This window comes from Chelonia mydas, chromosome 1 (assembly GCF_015237465.2).
Source record: "Chelonia mydas isolate rCheMyd1 chromosome 1, rCheMyd1.pri.v2, whole genome shotgun sequence".
NCBI lineage: Eukaryota > Metazoa > Chordata > Testudines > Cheloniidae > Chelonia > Chelonia mydas.
Genome location: NC_057849.1, coordinates 330,356,645 through 330,375,075, shown reverse-complemented (window position 1 = coordinate 330,375,075; position 18,431 = coordinate 330,356,645). Strand labels below are relative to the sequence as shown.

The following is an 18,431-nucleotide window of genomic DNA, read 5'->3' as shown; positions in this document are numbered from 1 at the left end:
CACAAGGTAATCAGGGATGGTTTGGCTCATAGCTTGGAAGACCTCCAGCAACACATAGTTCCTTCAGGAAATGTTTAGCTGTTGAGTGTTGCAGAAGATTTTGCAGAGCTCTGGGAAAAAACAGAAGTAGGAGTCCCAATATGGTCCTGTTCCCTGATCCTTAGATCCATTCACATCGTTTCTGCATTTCATACCCCTCAGTGACTTACTTCTCCTTGCTTCCTCTTCTCCGGTATCTGTAATCACCCCTTCTGCTTTCTGGCCCCCTGGCAGCTCCCTCCAGCATTAGCTCCATGAGAAGCCAGTACTACAGCAGCATAGACTGGCTAACTGGTCATGTCAGTCCTGCCCCTTCCCAACTCCCTGAAACTGGACAACAGCCAGTCTAGGAATCTCTGGCTCTACTCATGGTTATCTGATAGCAGACAATGTGCTGAGGACTGTGCAACACTTTAAGAACGTTAAATCCTTGCCCTAGTACATGCAGATTGGGCACATAACGCACCCCAAGTCCAGATAAGCTCTTATCTCAATATAACATTTTCCTTTGCTTACAGGCCCACACCCCAACTCTTCCCTCTGAATCAGTGCCACATAAATAGCACAGCAGGGTACTCAGGACCACTGTTCTTCCAGAGGTGTTCTCTTTCCCTTACAACCAAGGCCTGGTTACAAGTGGTCATTAAAGACACCACACTAGAATGGGATTTGTGCCCCAATTCCAAACAAAACTTTACCTCTTGCCTACCTAAAAGGCAACCTAATTGTCTGAACTGGAATTTGACAGGATTCATCAGGTCTACTTAATGTCCCCAATATGCTTTACATTGCATAAGGTATTCGCCACTTCCTGTCCTAAACTGCTGTGTGATATTGCCGTGCAGAGATGGCTACATTTTGGTGGTGCAGGAAATGATTCCTGTGTGAAAATGTTTAGGGTGAAAGGTTCTGTATGTTATAAGTGCAAGATAATATTCTACTGAGGGGTGAAAGTGTTATCACAGTGAGAATCCCTAATCCATGCACCCTGAACTCCAGGTAGTAGGATCCAAAATCTGGATCTGAACCTGCCTCTTCTTGCTGCCCGGACCCTCTCTAATCTTTCTAAACCAGCAATTGATGTGTTTAGCCAGGGCATGATATTTGTTTCAAAATAACTGAAAAGAACAAAGCTGTTTGGTTCTTTTTTCCCCCAGAGCCTGAGGAAATATACAGTATTCTGATACATAAAGCAACTCTTACAGAACTTCTCAGTGTAATAAGAATTCCTGTCTTCAGTTCATGCTTTGCCTTGTGTCTTCATTTCATCTACTGAGTATTTTTAGGATGACCAGAGGGCCAAGTACATTTGCAAAAACATATTTTATATAGCTGTGTTGGAAGCTTGGATAAAATGGCTGTTTCCTTAGCTGAAATAATTACCAGTGTTATCCATAGCTGCTCAGACTTCTGCTTTAATAAAATTCCAACTTGCTTCCATTATTGATCACCCAACCCTTTGGGTGCTACTCAGGCAGTGAGTCTAAGCCTTTTCCTGGGTTGCCTCGGCCATCCCGCTATTTAGAGGGTGCTACCTTGAGCAGAGCTAGTGCATGTATGCCTACTCAAGCTGGGAATGACACCTCCCATCTTCTGTGTAGACATAAGCACTGAGAGGTGAAGTGATCTGCTTCAGGTCACTAAGGGTCTGTCTACACAGCAACTAGACACCCACGGCTGGCCTGTGCCAGACAGCTTGGATTTGCGGGGCTTGGGCTCCCGGTCTGTTTCATTCCTGTGGGGACTTCCGGGCTGTGGTTGGAGCCCGAGTTCTAGGACCCTCCAAGGTGGGATAGAATCATAGAATCATAGAATATCAGGGTTGGAAGGGACCCCAGAAGGTCATCTAGTCCAACCCCCTGCTCGAAGCAGGACCAAGTCCCAGTTAAATCATCCCAGCCAGGGCTTTGTCAAGCCTGACCTTAAAAACCTCTAAGGAAGGAGATTCTACCACCTCCCTAGGTAACGCATTCCAGTGTTTCACCACCCTCTTAGTGAAAAAGTTTTTCCTAATATCCAATCTAAACCTCCCCCATTGCAACTTGAGACCATTACTCCTCGTTCTGTCATCTGCTACCATTGAGAACAGTCTAGAGCCATCCTCTTTGGAACCCCCTTTCAGGTAGTTGAAAGCAGCTATCAAATCCCCCCTCATTCTTCTCTTCTGCAGACTAAACAATCCCAGCTCCCTCAGCCTCTCCTCATAAGTCATGTGCTCTAGACCCCTAATCATTTTTGTTGCCCTTCGCTGGACTCTCTCCAATTTATCCACATCCTTCTTGTAGTGTGGGGCCCAAAACTGGACACAGTACTCCAGATGAGGCCTCACCAGTGTCGAATAGAGGGGAACGATCATGTCCCTCGATCTGCTCGCTATGCCCCTACTTATACATCCCAAAATGCCATTGGCCTTCTTGGCAACAAGGGCACACTGCTGACTCATATCCAGCTTCTCGTCCACTGTCACCCCTAGGTCCTTTTCCGCAGAACTGCTGCCTAGCCATTCGGTCCCTAGTCTGTAGCGGTGCATTGGATTCTTCCATCCTAAGTGCAGGACCCTGCACTTATCCTTATTGAACCTCATCAGATTTCTTTTGGCCCAAACCTCCAATTTGTCTAGGTCCTTCTGTATCCTATCCCTCCCCTCCAGCGTATCTACCACTCCTCCCAGTTTAGTATCATCCGCAAATTTGCTGAGAGTGCAATCCACACCATCCTCCAGATCATTTATGAAGATATTGAACAAAACCGGCCCCAGGACCGACCCCTGGGGCACTCCACTTGACACCAGCTGCCAACTAGACATGGAGCCATTGCTCACTACCCGTTGAGCCAGACAATCTAGCCAGCTTTCTACCCACCTTATAGTGCATTCATCCAGCCCATACTTCCTTAACTTGCTGACAAGAATACTGTGGGAGACCGTGTCAAAAGCTTTGCTAAAGTCAAGAAACAATACATCCACTGCTTTCCCTTCATCCACAGAACCAGTAATCTCATCATAAAAGGCGATTAGATTAGTCAGGCATGACCTTCCCTTGGTGAATCCATGCTGACTGTTCCTGATCACTTTCCTCTCATGTAAGTGCTTCAGGATTGATTCTTTGAGGACCTGCTCCATGATTTTTCCAGGGACTGAGGTGAGGCTGACTGGCCTGTAGTTCCCAGGATCCTCACAGAGCTCGGCCTCCCGCCCAAGGCCAAATGTCTACACAGCAATTTTACAGCTCCACAGCCTGAGCCATGAAAGCCCAAGTCAGTTGACTTGGGCCAGCCCTGGGTGTTTAATTGCTGTGTAGATATACCCCAAATCAGACAAAAATAAGAGCCCACACTTACTAACTGTAGGCCCTATGCTCTATAAACTATATCACATTACCTCCCAGGAGCTGTCCTGTAATAGAGACAGGTTTCATACCAAAAGAAAAGGAGTACTTGTGGCACCTTAGAGACTAACAAATTTATTTGAGCATAAGCTTTCGTGAGCTACAGCTCACTTCGAAAGCTTATGCTCAAATAAATTTGTTAGTCTCTAAGGTGCCACAAGTACTCCTTTTCTTTTTGTGAATACAGACTAACACGGCTGCCACTCTGAAACCCATGTTTCATACAGACTACAAGAAGGGCTTGCTGCACCCAGGAGAGAAACCCTGGCCCCATTCAAATAAATGGAAGTTTTGCCATTGATTTCAGTAGAGTCAGGATTTCTGGTTAGAAAAACACATGCCTCCACCTCTTGAGCAAAGGGAAAATCTCTGTTAACAGTCATTAGCAGTAGGGCTGTTATCTTCGGTGGTCCACCAACTGCAGGGTACCATGAGGTAACAGTTCTGCTCTACTTGGCACTGGTGAGTTCTCAGTTGGCGTATTGTGTCCAGTTTGGGGCACCACACACCAAGGAGCTGTGGACAAATCAGATAGAGTCCAGAGGAGAGCAACAAAAATAAGATTAGAAAACACGACAGATGAGGAAAGGTTGAAAAAATTGGACGTGTCGTCTAGAGCAGAGAAGACTGAGAGGGAACATGATTGCAATCTTCAGATATATAACGGGTTGTTATAAAGAGTATGATGACTAGCTGTTCTCCATGTCCACTGAGTATAGCACAAAAAGTAATCTTCTTACTTTTTAGCAAGGGAGGTGTAGTTTCGATATTAAGGACAGTTGCTAACTAAGGATAGGTAAGCACTGGAACAGGTTACCTGGAGCACGAGCGCCTGGTTTGTATAATTTTTGGTGGTGCCAAGAAAAGGTCCAAGCAGAGCCATGCTGTCCATAGGAAGGACCGGGGCAACCGCCCCGGGCCCTGTGCTTTGGGGGGCCCTGTGCTTCAGGGGGATGTGGGGTCCAGGGTGGTTTGGGGAGTTAGTGGTGGGCCTGGCGCCAGCAGCAGCAAGCAACCCAGCCCCAGCAGCAGCGAGCAACCCAGCCCCAGCCCGCCCTGCCCCGCCCCACTGGCTTGAGGGAGGGGGCAGAAGCTGGGAAGAGGCAGGGCTGGGACTTGGGGGAAGGGGTGGAGTGGGGGCAGGGCAGGGGTGGGCTTGGGCTGGGTCGCTCGCTGCTGCCGGGACCAGGCCACCCTGGACCCTGCATCCCCCTGAAGTGCAGGGGCCCCCAAAGCACAGGGCCTGGAGCTGTTGTCCCGGTCCGTCCTACGGACAGGAATGCATTGAAAATATAAGCCCAAACATTGGTGGAGCCAGGCCCACCTTCCTTAATATTGGTGGAGCATGGGCATCACGGGCGCATATAACTTGCCGCCTATGACCTGGAGAGATTGTATAATCCCTGTCTTTGGGGGGGTTTAAGGACAGGGTAGACAAACACGTGTTGGTGATGGTCTAGGCTAAGTATTTTTAATCTTCCCTCAGTATGAGGGGATGCACTAGGTGACCTGAGGTCCTTTCCAGACCTACATTTCTGATTTTCTGATCACGAACATGTAGTCAGTACATCATAGTACACTGTGAGGTTGATTGTTTATAAAATACTCTGAGTAGTTTGAATGAAAGTACTGAAGTACAAGCCAAATCCAATTATTCTCTAATAATGCTTGCTTCATCTGTTTCTCCAATGTTCCTTTTTACATGTCTATTTCCAGGGTGCTGTGGTCCTAAAAGGGGTTCTTTCTCTCTCTGCTTTTTAGCCCTCAGGATATACTCAACCCCCTCCTTTTGGAGCACACATTTTGGCTAGGTGAATCAAACAACTCTGCTAAAGCAAAACCAGCTAACATCGCTGAAGGGAAGCTGGTATCATAAATATCACTACAAATTGGCATAGTTGTCATCCTTGGCTCCAAAAAGGTCCTAATTAATCATGTTTACTGAACTATCCCTGGGGACACCTTTAAGATTTCTCTCTGCGGAGTGACAGAGCTAAATACAGAGATTTTTGACTATGAGTGTTTGTATCTCCCGTATGTTTTTGTTTCCACATTCCAAGTTTAATATTCCACAACTTAGTCATTGCCAGTAAAACTGGGCACTCTTAATACTGCAAAGTAAAAATCCAATACATTGTGTTTTTAACTATGTCTCAGGGTAAATATGTTATTGCCAAAGTTTATCAGTTATTAAATCTCCAGTTATTCCAGATACCATCTGTTTGTCCCAGAGTTACAACAAGAAAGAACATGTATTCCTTCCCATAAGCAAAAAAACCCTTAGCTTATACAGTTGGCAGGATCATCGGGTAAAGTATTCTACAGTGACCCACTTAAGGATAGAGGCTCAGCTGGTAAATGAACTGGGGTAGGGTGATCAGATGTCCCGATATTATCGGGATCATCCTGATATTAGGGATTTTGTCTTATATAAGCAACTATTCCCCCTTCAACTCCCGCCCTAAAGAAAAGTATCCCAATTTTTTCACACTTGCTATCTGTTCACCCTAAGCTGGGGTCCCCCTAGTGGGAAGGGCCAATGTGGGTTCAGGATGAAGGGGGGCTAGAGCAGCAGCCAGAATGAAAGGGGCAGGGGATGTGGAGCAGTGGCAGGGAAAGATGGACCTAGTGGCAGAATGGGGTAAGGGAGAGCTGGAGCAGCCCGTGAGTGGCTAGAGAGGAGGGTGTCAGTTCAGACAGTTTCAGAAGGTAAGGACTGAGACACCAGTGACAGCTGCTTCTAGAAAAAGAAGAGAGAAGCAGAGATAAGACTGAGTCTCTTAAAGGTGAGCAAAGGCTTCAGATGGGCCAGCACAGAGCCTACTCTGTATATGCTGATGCCACTGCTAAATCTGCCCCCTGGACTAACTTCCTCATGAGCCCTCTCCCCGACCAATCTTGCCAGGTGGCATGGGCCGCAGGGCTGATCTATTTGCAAGAGCATACAGCTAGGTTTTCCAAGGGAATTGGGGGGGGGGGTCTATAATCCCAGTTTATTTCACAATTTGACACAAGGATTCTGGGTCTGGTGCTCAGCTGTGTCAATAGGCATAGCTACCTTGACATGAGTGGCGCTATGAGACTTCTCACCAGCTGTGAGTCTGCTCCAGAGTTTTGACATGCCGTTAGAATAGAAATGTTCCCATTCTCTTCAGGACTTGAACTGGGCTCACTGTTGGTTTATCCCTTCAGACCCTAATTCTCTCCCATCCCTCCCCATTGCTGACTTAGCCACTGGAATTTCTCGGTCTGCCTTTATGACTATTCCAATTGTATTGCTTTTGATCAAAAGGCAAGAACAGTTGTTTTCTAGTAAGACAGTAATGAGTAAAGAAACCAATGACTTGAGTTCACATACAAGGCATGGCAAGCCCAGTCAGACTTATGTCTCAGCTATTAATTGATGGAATGTACTGTTGCATTGGCAGGAATCGTTACTTGTTTGGTGTCTGGAACTGACATTGATTTGTAAATTTGTATTACAGTACCTCCCTTCTTATACGTGCTAGGTGCCTGCTTCCAGTGAGGTGAATGAGTCACATGTTCATAAGGCCTGCAAAGACTGGACCCTAAGTTTTGTTCATGGTGATATTCAACAGGAAGACATATAGGATGAAACTCAGCCCTATGCAGAGGGCCAGAACATTTTTTGTAGGCTTAAGTGATATGTGTGACATACCAGGATATAGTCCAGACCAGTGGAGGGGCTGTGTCACCCCTGCCCTGCCACCTTGGGTGCCTTACAATGCCTTGCAGAAGTAGCTCCCACCTGGATTGCACATAAACAGTCTTCCAGGATGCAAGCCACACACTGAGTATCTGTATGTAACTGCAGCCTGCCAGCCACACTTGGGTTACACCCTGGCTCTCACCAGCTTTTGTTATACTGCAGGGTGACCCCAACAATTCCCCAGTCTCAGACTTCCCCTAGAAGTGTATGTCCTGTACTGCCCAGCCCTCTCCTAAACAGTACAAATATTTTAAATCTGTTATTCCCAGGGTCGGTTTGAGGTTTTTTGCCGCCCCCAGCAAAATATTTGCCCCCCCAAGCTCCAAGAGCGCAACTGTCCAAGCAAAAAAAAATAAAATAAAAAATGGGTGGCCGGAATGCTGCCCCTGGAATTGTGCCCCCCCAAAGTACGTACGTGCCTTGCTGGTGCCTAGAGCCGGTCCTGGTTATTCCTTACGGGACTAATATGCCAGTTTTTCATCTCAAATAGTTATTCAGACACTGTAGCTTCAACATACTGGATTAGATAAAACAGTAAAATAAATGCATTAATGACAAAGAGAGAGATTTTAAGTGAGTATAAGTAATGAAGCTTAAAAGTCAGAAATGGTTACAAGAAAATAAAGACAAGACGTTTACAAATGCCTAATTTAGCAAACTATATTAGATTCAGGCAAAGTTTCTCACCGCATGCTCCATCAGATTACTGATCAAACTCTTAGGTCAGGACCCCTTCCCCAGAGTCCAAGGACTGCTTCCTTTCTCCTTTTAGGTGCCGTGAATACTACGGCAAGACAGAGGGGTACCTGGGGGTGTTTGTCCCTCCATGTTTTCATTTCAGTCCTTCTCTTGAAAAATATTTCCAGCTGGGCACTAGCAGACATAGTCTATGTGGAAAGATGGTCCCTACTGGCTTTTTCTCACCTGTTTGAGCATCTGTGTCTCCCTTCCTGCTTGATGACTCTGTTTACTGCTTAAATGCAAATCACAGAATCATAGACTTTAAGGTCAGAAGCGACCATTATGATTGTCTAGTCTGACCTCCTGCACAACGCAGGCCACAGAATCTCACCCACTCACTCCTGTAAAAAACCCCTAACCTATGCCTGAGCTACTGAAGGCCTCAAATCATGGTTTAAAGACTTAAAGGTGCAGAGAATCCTCCAGCAAGTGACCCGTGCCCCACACTGCAGATGAAGGTGAAAAACCACCAGGGCCTCTGACAATCCGCCCTGGAGGAAAATTCCTTCCCGACCCCAAATATGGCGATCAGCTAAACCCTGAGCATGTGGGCAAGATTCACCAGCCAGACACCCAAGAAATAATTCTCTTTTGTAACTCAGATACCACCCCATCTAACATCCCATCACAGGCCATTGGGCATATTTATCGCTAATAGTCAAAGATCAATTACTTGCCAAAATTAGGCTGTCCCATCATACCTTCTCCTCCATAAACTTATCAAGCTTAGCCTTGAAGCCAGATATGTCTTTTGCCCCCACTGCTCCCCTTGGAAGGCTGTTCCAGAACTTCACTCCTCTGATGGTTAGAAACCTTCTTCTAATTTCAAGTCTAAACTTCCTGATGGCCAGTTTATATCCATTTGTTCTGACATTGGTACTGAGCTTAAATAATTCCTCTCCCTCCCTGGTATTTATCCCTCTGATATATTTATAGAGAGCGATCATATCTCCTCTCAGCCTTCTTTTGGTTAGGCTAAACAAGCCAAGCTCTTTGCGTCTCCTTTCATAAGACAGGTTTTCCATTCCTCGGATCATCCTAGTAGCCCTTCTATGTACCTGTTCCAGTTTGAATTCATCCTTCTTAAACATGGGAGACCAGAACTGCACACAGTATTCCCGATGAGGTCTCACCAGTGCCTTGTATAATGGTACTAACACGTCTTTATCTCTACTGAAAATACCTTGCCTGATGCATCTCAAGACCGCATTAGCTTTTTTCACAGCCATATCACATTGGCAGCTCATAGTCATCCTGTGATCAACAAATACTCCAAGGTCTTCTCCTCCTCTATTACTTCCAAGTGATGTGTCCCCAGCTTATAACAAATTTTTTTGTTATTAATCCCTAAATGCATGACCTTGCACTTTCACCATTAAATTTTATCCTATTACTATTACTCCAATGAAGCAGAGTGCACACTCTCTGGAGGACAGACCTATTTGCCAACCTCAGTTTGGGCAGGGCTTTTGGGATTTGAAACATGTGTTAATAACATCATACAGGGAAATCTTATAACTTCACATACAATGTTGCCACACATATTTTATGAGGACAATACTGACCTCATAATTATGAGTTTTCAGATGATACTTTACAAGACATGCCTTGTACAAAAATTATTACAATAGTGTTTAAACACAGTGCATCACCCGCAAGATCTAGAAATTAGCTTGTTTCATGGGCAGCCTACAAAACTCTGGCCTCTTATGCTTAGAAGGGGACACCTGTCTGATTTAAGACTATTCTACTCTTTCTGTAGGAGATTGTAGAGGCAGCCCGTAAAACAGACCTCTGCCTGAAGAGCAGAAGCCATCCCTTTTGATCTCATGTTGCTTTGCTCTTGCTGTAGGCTTGCAGGAGGAACACATACAAAAATCTGAGCCTTTGCCAGGAGGACAAATCTGCCTGAGCTGAAGATACCAGGAAATCCAGATCTTTGTCTAGACTCACCATGGCTTTGCCCTTGCTGCTCAGGGGATAGTGAAGGAGTCTGCTATGTCCCACTCCAAGTCAAGGAGTCCTAGTCGTAGGGCTTGTCTAAATGGTGGGACAATGTGCCCTGCATGGGCATGATTTCTAAAACTCAGTAACATGCTGCACACCAGTTGGTCCGTGTAGACCTGACTAAAGGTTCCTTAGTGCACTTTAATGTGGTGCAGCACTTTAATGTGGTGCAGCTAAAGTGCATTAAGGAACCTTTACTGTGCTCCAGCAGCATTATACAGACCAATTCACATGCAGTGTGTTAGCATGCTTTTAAAATCACACCCCTGTAGTGTGCATTGCTGCTCTGTGTAGACATGCCCTTAATCTACCCCTAGACACCCTTTCTAAAAAGTTACCACTAATTTTGGGGTGCCTCAGTTCTTAGGTGATCAATTTGAAGTACTTCAAGACTGACTCTTAGGTTTGGTCTATGCTACAGAGTTAGGTCGATGTAAGGCAATTTATGTTACTTAACTATGGAAACGTCTACACTTAAATTTCACTCCTGCCAATGTAACAGCCCTGCTACGCCAACTTACTTACTCTACCTCCACAAGCGGTGCAGAGTCAACGTTGATGTAGTTAGGTCCATGCAGTGTCAGTGTGGACACTGCATTGCTTATGTCGACTGTTACTGGCTTTCAGGAGCTGTCCCACAAGGTTCCACACTAACAGTACAACCCATACAAGCGCTCTTGGTGAAGACGTGCACCGCCAACACAAGGAGCAAAGTGTAGACATGCAGAAGCGATGTAATAACTGCAGATGCTGTATGCCAACCTAAGTTAGGTCGACTTAATTTTGTAGTGCAGACACAGCCAAGATATGCTGAACATCCTCAGTTCCCATGGACTTCATCTGAAGATGTGGGTGTTTGAAAGTCAGACCTTCCATGTATCAAGTTTAGTACCCAAAATTAGTGGCTTATTAAAATTTTTAGCTTAAGTCAGTCCACTTCCGGTGACACTTGATTATGTTTTTATAACAAAGCTAGCCAATAATTCTTTTTCAAATGCAGACACAATACATTTGCTTTTGTAAGGGGACTGTTGCCCCCTTACTAACATTCAGTGGGGGTGCTTTGGTTGGCTAGCTCCCAGTACTCAAAGGGGAAGGGTCTATGGGAACTCAGGACCCTGAGACTGATAGTCTCTAGGAACAATGGGGAGAGGCCAGTGCTCCAGGTCAGCCTCAATGACAGGGCGGGCAGTCTAATCAGGGAGTCAGGAGGCCAGGGAGGTCACGTCCTCTGCGTGAGCTGGAATTGCCTGGGTCAGACAGAGTGGGGCCGAGCTAAAGAGAAAGCTGGGCCCCAAGCTGAGCTGGGGAACAGAGCTGTGCCAGAGCCAGAGGGGCCAGAAAAGCAGCCCATGAAGCAGGTCAGTGCTGGGAGCAGAGTCACAGAAGCAGCCTGCAAAGCAGACCTGTCCTGGGAGGAGAGCTGCAGCAACCAGAGCCAGAGGGGCCAGAGAAGCAGCCCAGGGAGCTGGAGGCAGAGCAGCAGCCGTGCTGAGGTAGAGTGGAGCTGGAGCTAAGACAGAGTGGAGCTGGAGCTGGGCCTGGAGCAGTCTGGAGCCGGGTGTCGTGAGCAGCTGGGGAGAGCGAGGGGGGACCCTGGGCAGTGGGCCCAACACAGGAAGACGCCTCAGCCAGGAGGCTCTGCAGGCCAGACTCGAAGGGGGATTGGTAACCCCGAAAGGGCGGGGGCAACGCTGGGAAGAAGGACCTTGCCACCTAGAGCCTGTGGCCACCACCAGAGCGAGTGTCCATCCCACAGCATCCCTGCAACACAGCCAGAGCCTGAGAAGGAGGCCTGGGACTTACAAGGAACAGACTGTGAACTGCCCTGACATTCCAGAGACACTATTTGTGATGTTCCCTGCCACGGAGCAGGTTGATGTGTTTCCTTTAACCTTCCCCATTTCCCCTTATTCTTTTTTAAATTAATTGTTGATTAAATAACTTGCATTTGCTTCAAATTGTATGTAATGGTCAGTGGGTCAGAGAAGTGCCCAGTGCAGAGGGAGTACCCCGGCGTGGGGACACCCTAGCCCCTGTCCTAGGTGACCACAGCAGGGTTGGGGGTCAAGCCCCCCAGGAATCCTGGGCCCAGCCTTGTTGGGGTTACGTGGACTCTGCCAGACAGGAGAGTGGAAGGGGAGTCCTCAAGGGCAGGGAGGCCACTAGGTAAAGGAAGTGGGAGTGAGAACTCAGATCCTTTCGCTAGCCCACTTCAACAGGGTAGTGCAGAAGTCAGGAAAGTTCCCCACAATAGCACTATCAGGCTACTCCCCTGCTTACACTTACCATGGTGAGGATGTTGTAATAGTTTCTCTCACTTTATGCAAGCTTAAAGCTCTGTAATATTTGACAAAAGTTATGGTCACTCATCAAGAGTAGAGTAGACATTGTAGAGAGTGGATATTTGTTTCTTTATTATTATTTATTTCTTGTTTTGATCTTCTGAAATGAATGTAATAACTAGTGAGTTCTGCGGCTCAATTATTCCAGGGCAGTTGAACACAACTTAAAAGCTTCAAATACATAATATTTGGGTCTCATTACTAGTGTTAGAATTCAGTCCCTAAAAGGTCAATAAAACACTAAAGTTGAGAATCTAAATGCACAAATTTGACAATTTTAAATGTAACTTGTCTGTGTAGCTAAGTGTATAAAGCACTTTGGGAGTCTTAGTCTTTGTTCTCTGCAGAAAACTGACATTGATTCAGACATTTAAGGACTCTCCATTTATGTATGTTGTATCTTTGTGAAACGTTTATAGTTTCAAATAAATCTTGGATTGCCTCTGCTGGCAAAGACTTTTCTTATCGTTCCAGCCTCTTCAGCTAATGCTTTATCTGTATGATTTCAAGCTGTGGTTTTCACAATCTGCTCTGCTCCAGGCAGACTGATAAAGGGAGGGAATCCATCTGTGTCAGGTGAGGCCTGAGCAATGGAGCAAAGCTCAGTGGATTACAATAACCATTTTGAAGATCAGATCTGAGCTCCACAGAACAGCTCTGAGTGTAACCACTAGTAAAAAGTAATTTACAATTTATCTCTATACTAGGTTTTTATTGCTTCCTTATTTTGCTTTTTAAATAAGGTAATGGGCTGCTATATAATCCCTGGCTTACTTGAGAATTGTTCCTGGTTCTTAAATCACTGCTGGACACTCAAGCTGGTCTTATGAGTGTGTTCTATATTCAGTCAGGGAGCAAAAGTTAGAATAGTGTACCAAAAACCTGCTGATTAATTCAGCTGGAGATCATCAAGCAGTAAAACATTTTGACTTCTTCTGTAGCCATCAATAGTGGATACTAAGAAGAGACCATCTTAACTTGGGGGTTATCTTTGGACTGAATCTTTATCTTCTAATCAGGATTTTGGATCCCCTTCTAAAGCTCCATTGCATCCTCTCCTATTCCATTCCCATGACCTTTAGAGCTCTGATATAATTCTTTGTCCTTTGGTCCTGTCCTGCTTTCCTCAGTGCATCCTTAGAGCGACTGATATCCAAAAATCCCAGAAGGGAAACTCAGATTTAGGCTTCTAAAAATGTGTGTTAAAAACAAAAATTACTTCAAGGCTACGCTTCAATGAAATAGCACTATCAGGCTCTGGTTACCTAATCCATTTAGATACTTTGTCCAGGAATTTTTGGGTCAGACAGAACGTACACCTGATGAACTGTCTAGAGCTGGCTGAAAAATTGACTTTTTGTGGAAACAAAACTGGAACAAAAGAACTTTGCTGAAAATATTTTCATGGAAACAGTTTTTTTTTTTTAAGGTTTGAATTTTCTCACTACGAAAAATCTGAAAGTTTACTTTAAAATCAAAATGTTTTGCAAAAGCTGTTTGGAATTTAACAACAGCATTTTTATGACTCAAAAGTAAATTTTGGTTGAAAATTGTTCAGCAGCTCTAGACCTGACATCTTGGTTATCAATACTTGAACCCACACTCTGCTCCCTGGCTTCTTTAATTTACACTGTGAACTAGGCAAGTCTCAGGCAGGGCCAAGAATCTGGTAAATGAAAGAGTGACTTAAAGCTACCTTTGTTCCCTCCACCCACTTGACTCCGCCAGGAACCAAATATGAGCCAGACAATCAGGGTCATTGTCATTACACCATTTCATAAGAGGTCCTCACCCAATGCTTTCCTGATAGAGGGCACATGAGATACTCCTGCCCAATTGATTTGGACTATGGGATAAAAAGTTGTTGGCTTCCTGAATGAGTTTTGACTAAGATGGTGGATACACTTGACTGTTGTGCAGCCCAGGATATTGGCTTAACCACCAGGAAACATACAAAAAGTTCATTCATATTTCTTTTAGTTGCAAAAGGGGACATTGTCTCTTTAGAAACTTAATAAAGCCTCAGCTTCAAAGCCCAGCTTGTAAATGTTAGCATTTTGGCTCCAAGAACCGTGCTTCTTACTACAAGGCGTGGCTGTAGAATCCTTCAGGGGGTGGAGTCCTCTTCTGACCTACTATGAACAAAAGAAAAGGATAATATTAGAACTGAGACAACCATCTATTCATCCTACAGGCTTAGCTTTGTTGTGCACTTTGAATACCATTCACCCAATGCAGGGGCCCTGTACAAAGCCTCATTTAAACCCAGGCGAAGGAGAATAAGGTTTGGGCGGGCTATCTGTAATGGGATGACTCTGACATTGAAGTATGGCTAAAGTCTGTCTATGCCAGGGATTGGCAACCTTTGGTACGCAGCCCATCAGGGAAATCCGCTGCCGGGCCGGGCCGGTTTGTTTACCTGCAGCGTCCGCAGGTTCGGCCGATCACAGCTCCCACCGACCACGGTTCGCCGTTCCAGGCCAATGAGGGCTGTGGGAAGTGGTGGCCAGCACATCCCTTGGCCCACGCCACTTCCCACAGTCCCCATTGGCCTGGAATGGTGAACCACAGCCAGTGGGAGCCGCAATCCTCCGAACCTGTGGATGCTGCAAGTAAACAAAATGTCCCAGTCCTCCAGCAGATTTCCCTGACGGGCCGCGTGCCAAAGGTTGCCGATCTCTGGTCTATGCCATCCACATTGTAGAGCTACTAATGTTCCTCATTAAGAGTGAAATGCACCCCACTGAGTGCACTGGTTCAAGGTGCCCCTACACTATATAAAGGATATATGTGTGGGGGAGTGCTTATGCAATGTGGGAAGGGTATCTGTCCCTGGATAGGCTGGCACAGCAGAGCTGTGGCAGCAATTTCAGCATCTTGCCCTGGCCCTGGGCTGAAGGAGGTAACTTCACCTCCCCAGCCACCCTGCACTCCACTGCCTTGAAACCAATCATTTAGCCTTTGGCAGGTGGAGTGATTTTAAAGCTAACTGAAATCCTATTGCTCACTCAATTAGGACAGAAGAATTCTACATAGAAATTGCAATGCAATGGTCCACGTAGTCCAGTATCCCATTGTGGGCAGTGACCAGCACAAGATGCTTGAAGAAGGGGCAAGACATGCTACAGTAGGCAACCTGCGTCCTAAGCAGGACCCCCAAATTCTTTGTATTTAGTGGGTTTTTGTTTAAGCTGGAGGGTTACTGTGTTGCTTCTATAGGCTGATTTTTGCACCCAATGAGAGAGATATTTAGCTGTTGTCCATGATATGTGTAGGGCGCCAGGCAGTGGGACTGATTTCCCTGTAACTCTGGTTTTCTAGTTTTCCAAATTTTCACCAGAATCAATAGAGTTATGACCTTCAATGGTGTCTAGAACAACCTCTGAAATTTTGGTATTAATTAATGAAATGTTCCAAAGCTATCTGATTGCTTACAGATGAAAAATGCCATCAAGCTGAATGAAGGCTTCTCTTCACTTAGCCAGTATTAAAAACCAAAAAGAAATGCATTCCTGCTTAAAGTCACACACATGCAAAACATATTGTTATTCTGGGATACATTAAACTTCATGAGCTACCAATTTCTCATTGACGCTAAGACAAAAAACATCCCTCAAAGTGCAATAAACTGATCGTGACATAAACTTTTTGTCAAATAATCACATTTTTTTGGATGGGTATATAATCAGTGTGGTGTATCTGTATAAATATTGCACACGGTTGCACTGGACAGTCAGTGAATAAACAATGGCTCTAAAGAATACCTTTGATTCTCTTGCTTCTCTAACAGGCTTTCAAGATGGACTTTACAGATGTTGTGAAGAAGAAAGCCTGGAGCTGTTTAAAAGACATGACAAACTGCTAAAAAGCAGATGCAGCTTTTGTTTATAAATCTTCTAGCCTTTTCCAGTAATTAAGACTTGAGTGGGTTTAGTGTGAAAATGAAAATCATTCCAACTACAGTATATAAAAAAAAAGACAATTTCTCTAAAATGAAACCATCACTTAAACTGGCCTTTTATTTTTAAGGGAATTACATCCTGGCAGAACCCAATGGAATGTCTGGCTTTAGATGGAAATGTTATAAAAGGTGTAAAACACAGGAGTTTTCAAAAAACTCCTTAATGCAGGGTTTATTTTTACTCTGTCTTGACAGATCCATACTAAGAGCAAGAAAAATGATAGTTAAACTTGGCACATACTAAGAACCCCACCTATAGCTCTTACAAAGCCAGTAAAGTCACTTTCTTAAATGAATACTCTCTTTTATACCTTATTCTGTCCCACTTACTATATAGAACTTAAACAATTCTGTCAACAATTAATCAAAAATGCAAATCACGGTAGTAGCTGATTAAATGTAATCAGGATGTATAAGAAACTGAATGGTAGTAAGCAGGAAAAGCTATCAGACCTGGGAGGCAAATAAGTATCATTGAAAAGATTAAGGGAAAAAACATTATCTCTCACAAATGTAGTCTTTAATGGATTTCCCATCATCTCACTGCAAGTAAAGCAGTCTTCTCACACCGTGTAGATGGATCAGTAATGGAACATCTAAAATTGGGCTCATATAACATGCAAAACTAGATTTCAGCTTGTGATATAATAGCTGGCCAGTTAACCCTCATTTGGGGCGGGATTGCTGATCATTCTTGCCCAGAGAAGAAAAATCCGCTGGCATTAACCAGCTGTCGACAGTTATCCACCCTGGGCTCGGTGCTTGATATGAAATTACTGATTCCAGATGTCCCAGTTTTGAGTAAAAGATTCTTACTCAGTTCAGAGACTGTGAGAGGGTAGGGTAAATAATTTCCTTTTTAGTGGCGCTAGGAGTGGAATTAGCTTGGTCAAAACTTTAAATCTGCCTGCCTAAAGTTAGGCACCTAGCTCCGTATTCAGACTCCCAAATAACGTGCTGATCACCTGCAGCTCCTGTTGATTGGGAACCTGGCCACCTTCCATACCCAACCTTATCAAAAGATGTTCAAATGAACCTTGCAAGGAATGGGAAATTCCACTCCATTTAAATACGCATGCATCCATAGTCGCAACAGAACAAAAATCATTAGTATTGAAATTATAACAAAAACTGGTACCAGTGTCCCAGGGGGGCTTGTTAAGTCCCTGCTGCCATCCAGGCTGCTGCAATTTCACTGCTTTTGTTATTCAGGCTAGTTAGACCAAACCTCAGGTATGTCAGCTTATCTCTCTCACCAACAGAAGTTGGCCCAATAAAAGATATTACCTCACCCCCCTCGTCTCTCAGGTATGTCTACATACTTCTGATTGCATCATAGCCCAATTCTGCCAACACTCTGAATGTAATTAAGCACTGGTTTACATTAGAAGAGTTGCACTGATTTAAGTAGATTTTAAAACTGATCGAATTAAACCAATGCAAAGGCTTAAGGTAGATGCATAAGTCAGTTTAGTTGAAATCTGTTATTTACTAATGCAAGCTAAACACAAGAGTTAAACTGGTTTAAGTAAGTCTACATTAGGTATTTTCACTGGTTTAACCAGATAGATTTTTTTTAAACCTATTTAATTAAAGCAATGCAACTCTTCTAGTAGAGACAAGGTTTAATTTTACTCATATGAGTCAATAAGTTGAAATTCACAGGACTATTCACAGCAATAAGCATAATGCTTGGTAATGAATATATGCAGGACTGGGCACTTGAACAAATATTGTGGGTGGAGCATGTATTTACACTCAGTTAAAGTTGGCCAAAGGATTCCATTCGAAAGAGCTTTTTTAAAAGCCATTTATAGCTTTCTCAAATCTTCATCTTTCATGCTGAAATTTACCACGTATGAGATCTGTCCCTTGGTGGGGGGGTTCTTGGGGAGGGACGTGAGGTGAGGGAGAAAGTTTAATCAGAACTGTTTCAGCTGTTTTAGTACAAAGAAAATGTAAAATAAATTTCTTATCTTCAAGGAAAGTTTTTTTATTTAACTGTTTTTTGAATGGTGCAAATGCTGCAACAGTTTGTGGTAGAAACTTGAAATTTATTTGAGAGATTATCTCTATATTATACATGTGCCTTTCAATCATCTGGTGAAAATCCATTTAGACTTGACCAATTGTCAAGGGTATGAATACCTCTAGACTCAAGCAGATAGTCCACGCTACCATGGTTTTACTGCTGTTCAAGCTGGCTAGATCTAAGCTAGCTT

General features: G+C 44.4%; 1 long non-coding RNA gene across 1 annotated transcript in view; it reads left to right on the top strand.

The window, feature by feature from the left end:
* Positions 1-18,114, top strand: part of LOC119565285 — a 33,010-nt gene extending 14,896 nt beyond the window's left edge. Inside the window, exon 3 of the long non-coding RNA XR_005223908.2 lies at positions 16,039-18,114. This is a non-coding gene — a long non-coding RNA (uncharacterized LOC119565285). The remainder of the gene's footprint in view (positions 1-16,038) is intronic.
* The last annotated feature ends 317 nt before the right edge of the window (positions 18,115-18,431 follow it).